This window comes from Poecile atricapillus, chromosome 1, assembly GCF_030490865.1.
Source record: "Poecile atricapillus isolate bPoeAtr1 chromosome 1, bPoeAtr1.hap1, whole genome shotgun sequence".
In the NCBI taxonomy this organism is placed as follows: Eukaryota; Metazoa; Chordata; class Aves; order Passeriformes; family Paridae; genus Poecile; species Poecile atricapillus.
Window position 1 is genome coordinate 17,319,278 of NC_081249.1, and position 6,884 is coordinate 17,326,161.

A 6,884-nucleotide genomic window follows, 5' to 3' on the forward strand; every position below is an offset into this window, starting at 1 on the left:
CTACTGGTGCTTGAATTAATCAGATCAATTGCTTGAACTGTCTGGACTGCTAATATTGTGCATGTGAGAGCAGGTGCCTGATCCACATCAGCTCTGACACTGTGACCACTGAGAGCCCAGACAGGATCAGCTGCAGCCACATGGAATGACTCTAACCTGCACTTAGTGGGGCGTAGAAAATAGGCCAAGTACTTCCATTACTACTTATGCAAACACTAGCACAACAATCTCTGGGTTTGACAAAGCTATGCCAAGAAATGAGTACAGACAAAAGGATTTATCATAATACGTAATGTAATTTAAATACTAGAACCATATGTTCTTTAAACTGCACCTTGCAACACTTATTTGTTAATAAATAGTATTGAAATGCAGGGAGAGATGTTAAATATATCAAATACAAGTTATGAAATAGTAAAATCCTACAAGATTCATCACATTTATTTATATAATGGAATTATGAGTACATTTAAATATAATCGTTAAAATTTTGTTTTCTTGATAAAAGACACATGCTCTTCATTCTAAGGTAATTAACTGAAAAAAATAATCTGTTCAATTTAGGTGCTTGGTGTCTGTGGATATGCCCTTGCAGAGTGAATGACATACTGGTTCACCCTGTGATCTGAAAGCATGCATTCTGCCCCTTTGTCTGTGGGCCTGTAGCAAGCACATGACCTAATTCTAAGGGTACAATAGAAGGTTAAAGGTACAGGTGAAAAGAAACACCTGAAAGACTCAAAAAAGCCTATACATCACTTGTTTCTCTGAAACAGAATGGAGAGTATTAAGCCTTTGAAGGAGCAGCTGCTTACATTGCAGCATGTATAAGTCACCTCATTACTGCAGTGCTCTGGCAGAAGTTTAAAAAAATATTACCCAGATTTCGACTTTTCATTACAATTTGAGAAAGAAAACAATTTCAATCTCTAAAAAAAAATCTTGACAGTGAAACTAAAGTATTTCCTGTCCAGATCCACTGTACAATGGTCTGCTTTTTTCACTTTTTTTCTGTGTGGAAAAGAAACCACAACAGAAGAAATTATGCCAGATGAAATGTTCAACTTTTCTTTCTCTCTCTCTTTTTTTTTTTTAACTAGGTTACAGGTCCAGGAATAAAATATGTCTGTGTTGTACTGCCTTTTTTCTGCACAGGCTGCCCTTCCTCTGTGAGCAGAGTCTCTTGTGCTGAGTCAGGTCATGCTTGCATGGTTGTGCTGAAGGGGATGGATGATTCTTCAGGGCAGAAAGTGCAAAGAGTGGCTCGTGCTGTATACAAATTTCTGCAAGGTATGATAACCTCCCTTTTTTTCTGGCTGTAGCTCAATTCCTTCAACTGTGAAATCTAATTTCTCCCGGGAAGAAAATAAAAAGCCATGTGGAATCAGCTGTAAACATTTATTCTCTATGATTTGAAGAAACATAAAAGATATAAGGATCTCTGATTATTTTTCCAAACTTGAAATTATACTTGTACTGAGGAGAGTTGCATTTTCTTTGCCTTCTGTAACACAGGGACAAACATAAAAGGTTTTTTCTCCCAACAGGTCTCAGAAGCTGGGTTTGGAAACTTTCCCTGTCCTTCAGAAGGAGGGTTGTTGTGAGACAATTTCATGGAATCACAGAATCATAGAATAGCCTGAGTTGGAAGGAACACACAAACTCCTGGAAACTGGCAGAAAGGCCTAGGACATCCTGGAGGCTAGAGGTACTTTCCTTAGCATTCTCTAGCTGCTGCCTCTGTTTCCTTCTCTGGCACAGTGGTTTGGATATGGTGGCGAGCATTTTCTGGCAGTAGGGAACTCTGGCTCCTTCCCTCCTGGTAACATCGCTGCTCAGGAGAGTGGGCAGCTGGAAAACTAAAATGGAAAGGGACAACATCCTGACAGGGGAAGCTTGGAGAAGAATTTGGCTAATCTATGGTGGCTGGAGAAATAGCCATGTCAGAAACTCAGACATGGTGAGCTCAGGGTGAAGCTCCTGACTCCCAAACACACGGAAACGTGTCCTCCACCCGGGTGAAGTAAACAAACTGGCTGGGAAATGCTTCTCCTTGGGGCTTGGCTCTGTATCCTCAGCAGCACCAGCCACAGGGGTGAGCTGGGAAGGGGGTGTGTGGATGTGGAGGAACCAGGGCAGGATGGTGGCTGGGACAGAGCAGGGACAGAGCTGGCGGGGCAGGCTGGGCAGCATGGGGGCGATGGCGCAGAGGAACAGGCAGGGATGGGAGCAGCAGCCCGAGCAGGCAAACGCTCTGTTTATTTAAAATTGATGGCTGTGCAGCCCTCAGCAGGGCTTGGGCAGCTGGCAGGGAGGTCCCAGAGTCCTGGGCCAGGCAATGGCAGGGCACAAGGGGGGTGGAAGGAGGCAGGAGAGGCAGAGGCAGGGGGTGGGCACCTGTCAGTCTGGTGAGCTGTGGGAAACTGAAGCGTTCCCATTCTGCTGCTTGGATATCTTTGAGGAAAGATTCCATCCATCATCTCCCCCAGTGTTGCCCCCAGGAGCAGGCCTGATTCCGTAAGGACGCTGCAGCAAGCTATGCTGGCATTCTCCTGCTAAAGAAGGCCAAAGACCCCTTTGTTTCATAGCCATACCTTTTAGTTTTATTAAACCCTTTTTTATTAATGCCTTTTAAAAGTGTTATTTCACTCAGGTTCAGGGAGAGCTTTTTCCTTCATTTCAGGTGAACTGTTTAATCCAATTGAGCTGTTTATTCAGAGCTCTGAAACAACACAGAATTTGGAATAACACAAATTTTCTTTTCCATTCCAAATAAAGTAGATGTAGAGGGCAAGAGCTACTAATTCTATGACTTCTAAGTTGTGAATAGACCTGCAAAACCAATAATCTCTCACTATTTACAAATTCTTTTCACCTTCCTGATGAGACATACATTTTTAAAGTTTGAATGTTTTGATAAACTGACCTTTTTCAATCCACTGCACTTGAAGTACATTTTAGTTAATTAAACCGGTTGTGAAACACTATATTGGTGTTTATAATTTATGATTAAGGTGATTCTCACACAAACAGAGGATGAAAAGCAATCTGAAATGAGTCAGGTAATTTATTTGAATATGATAAAAATGTAAACATAAAAAATTTGAACATACTTCCATCAACACAATGTATTTAAATATAGGTATCTATAATGTATCCTTTTGGTGTTCATTTTAGCAAGTCATTTGGGCTAAGGGATGGAATGGGTTCCTGATCCTGGTGTAATGGAAACCAGTGAAAGAGAGAATTCAAGTACTCAGGAAAATAGTCCTAATAATCTTAATATTTTCTGCCTTCTAATTTTAGAACATAATTTTAAATGGTGTTTTAAATTATCCTGCATTTCAGCTCTCACTTTTCAGTAAAAAAGGTATCATGTATTTTTCCTCATATGACAAGACATGCAAGATCTTTGCAATATTATACTTACTGGTTTGTATCTTAAGTGGCAGTCTAATTTCACTCCATGAAGCAAAGTCATCTGCCTCCTGCCCCTGAAGCTCTCTTGTTCCATCAGTCTTTTGTTCTGTGCAATTAAAAAAATTCTGACGGACAGAACTTATGTATACAGGGTATAAAACCAAAAGAACTTTGTGGGGACCTGCCACAATAATTAATTATTTATGAAGGGTTATTAGTGGGATCTAGCCTCAAATCCCTTAAAATATGATCACTGAAATATGTTTAAACACACATTTAATTTACTCTGGTTTAGGATTAGCCATTTGTTTACAGTGTGCCAGATGAGTTCTATGTGAAATGGGATATTGCTCCATAGGCTGACCAACCACAGCCCTCCTTGTTCGTGTCATGATGCACCTGCCCAGAGCTGGAGCTGTGCTTTGAGCAGGAGGTTGAATTCCATGACCCCTGAAAGTCTCTTTCAAACTGGGCTGTTGTGTGGCTGCTTTTGATGGTTGCTAACATTATGCAAACAGTACCTCTTGCAGGAATAGGTGAGAATCTGTTTTGTCTGAAGCTCTCATCAGTCCTGTTCTTGGTGGCACAAAGCTGCAGCTGAGGGCCAGACTTGCCTTACAGACATTTAGGAAGCAGGAGCAGTCTGGTACTCTCCTATGAGCACTAGTCTACTGTTTTTGTGACCCGAGCTCCCTCTGAAAGCAGGATGGACTTAACATATCTGTTATCCTGTTAAGCCATCTTTAAATCACTGAAGTTTTGCAGAATTTCTTAAGCAGTTACCTAGACAAGTAAAGCTAACAATGTAAACTATATACATTTGCATATATCAGGTGTAAAGAATATCTTCATATTAATGCCAAACAATCAAAGTAACAGATGTCAAATGACCTTAAGATTGCAACCAAAAATCATTGTAAAGTCTTTTTTTTCAGATCACTTAAATTTTTTTACCCAAACTTGAAAGCTGATTTTAACATTAATGAGAACAGATTATTTTTACATACTTGCCTGTTTTCAGTAGCAGGAGATTAAACAAACCATGAAATGCTTTGGAATTGCTCTATCAAGGTTTTAAATAAGGTATTTCTGACATCTATGTACATGTGTAGCCACCAGCATTAGCTCTGTGCTAAAGAGCAGGGCTGGAGCAGCACACCACCAATAGTAGTATTGAGTTGATTTGGGACTGTCTGTACAAATTAGAGATAAATACAGAAGAAAAAGATCTGTGGGCCCTCCTTGGGTGTATTTCAGAGTGCTGAGAACTTGCTAATATCATTGCAAAGACATGTTATCCTTTTTGAAAAGTCACAGAAACCAGAAGATTGGAAGAGGGAAGGGAAGGTGCGGGAAGGGAAGGTGCGGGAAGGGAAGGGGAGGGGAGGGGAGGGGAGGGGAGGGGAGGGGAGGGGAGGGAAGGGAAGGGAAGGGAAGGGAAGGGAAGGGAAGGGAAGGGAAGGGAAGGGAAGGGAAGGGAAGGGAAGGGAAGGGAAGGGAAGGGAAGGGAAGGGAAGGGAAGGGAAGGGAAGGGAAGGGAAGGGAAGGGAAGGGAAGGGAAGGGAAGGGAAGGGAAGGGAAGGGAAGGGAAGGGAAGGGAAGGGAAGGGAAGGAGGTTTGGGGGGAATTAATTATATTCTTCAAATATTAAATTAATTAAATATTAAATATAAAATACTAAGAGGTATTTCTGGAGAAGGTGGAGACAATCTTCACAGAGATGCACAAGGACAGGGCAAGAGGCAGCAGACTAGTTACCTCGGGAAATTCTGTCTGTGTATAAGGAAAAAAACTTCACTGTGGGAAGAGTTATTACTGAAATTATCTAGAGTCGGGGTGGGAACAGCCGAGACAAGCACAGGGCCATGCTTTGAGCAGGAGTGAGGGACTGGGAGGTGGCTCCCAGGCGGGATGTGTTTCTCGGGAGAGCCAGAAGGTGGCACGGCTCAACAGCAGGAACAGTCTGCAGGGCCCGAAGAGCTGCTTCACACCGGGGTAACTGCTGAAAAACCGTGTTGATAAAGAGAAAAGGGGCTCAATAAGAACCAATTCTACTCCAGAGAGGGTAAATAAGCATAGTTTAAGAGAAAACCTTGCTTTTTGGACAATTTTGAATCAAAGGTGTGTCCTGTGCCTGCGTGTCCAAGGTAACCCTCCTCTGTTCTGGTACCCCTCCTGGCACAGGGCCACCCTGCAGCTTAAAGGTTGCCTTTCTTGGCTCTCCTTTCCTGACAGGAGACCATTGGACAGGTTAAGGAACACCTAAACAGCACCTATAGGTACTTTTTAGGCAGGCAGTTTAATTTTCATGTTACATGTGTCGAGTGAATGAAAGGCATTGTCCTCCAACACAACAGGCAGATCCTCAGAAAAGTTCATCCCCAGTCACCACCAGGACTAGAGCTGGGAACTCTAAGGAGAGAAGCATTTGAGACCTTGCTGCTTACCTGTTTAGCCCATATCTCATTCCTGATGTGTGTTTGAGGAGTCCCTGGGAAGCACAGAGGCAGGGAACAGGCTGCACTCTGTGTAAGATTGTCTTCAAGCGAGCAGAAGTGGCTGCTAGAGATGATTTGGCTCCATCTAATTTTGTCGTTGATTTGTTCTGCTCTTGTATGTTATTGTGCTCTGATAGAAGCCATGAATGTATCACAAACAATGAAACAAGTCAGACTATTTCTGTTGATGCAAAAAAGTTCTGGTTGAGCAATATTTGCCTTGGTAAACAGAGGTGGATGAAAAAGTGAGTGAATGATCACAATGTACCATGTTCAAGTACATCCAACACAAGTGAATATTGGAGCTGAGAGGTTTTCCCAAGCTCTTTTCAGCTTGTATGGATTCATTACCTTAATCTCAGGAGGAACTCATGGAAATGAGCAGACATGTAATGTAAACGTTTTTTATAAACTGATGACTACTCACACCTGAGGGCTTTGGGATTACTGTCAGCTAAAAAAAAATTTAGTTGAATGCTTGAAGTAAAAGCTGATTTATCTTTTTAATGATGGATTTATGGTATTGAAATGTCATTGCTCCTAATTACAGGACAAAGAAGCAGGTCCAAACCAAGCAGTTCGAAGTTTCTTAAAATGATGACATAGGATATATTTGTATGAACGTTTGAGGAGAACAGTGTGATCTGACAGAAATGGTATTTGATCGGTTAATAGTGGTAGTGGGGTTAATTTGATGAAACTTGTTTAAAATGAATTCAGAAACAAATTTTAAAGGACGTGGTGGTAGCCCTGGAAGCCCACCCTTGTAACACAGTGGTCAGAGTATTTGTTTTGAGGAGTGGGAGAAAAAGGAGCACCTTTCCTCAAGTTATTTCTTTGCCAAGTTTGGGAGAGAATTTGAAATGTGGTTCTGTGGAGCTTGTTTTGCTGTAGGCTGCAGGGAATTCAGCGTGGTTTCTTCTGGTCTTTGAAACTGCTTCTGTGAAATATGTACTGGATTAAGAG

General features: G+C 41.9%; 1 long non-coding RNA gene across 1 annotated transcript; it reads right to left on the reverse strand.

Moving 5' to 3' along the window:
- Positions 1–2,585: 2,585 nt before the first annotated feature.
- On the reverse strand, positions 2,586–6,057 carry LOC131574875 (uncharacterized). The gene is made up of 4 exons (XR_009276603.1): positions 5,868–6,057; positions 5,179–5,422; positions 3,431–3,526; positions 2,586–2,722 (listed from the first exon to the last, which is right to left on the reverse strand). It is a non-coding gene; the product is annotated as an uncharacterized LOC131574875 (long non-coding RNA).
- Positions 6,058–6,884: the final 827 nt, after the last annotated feature.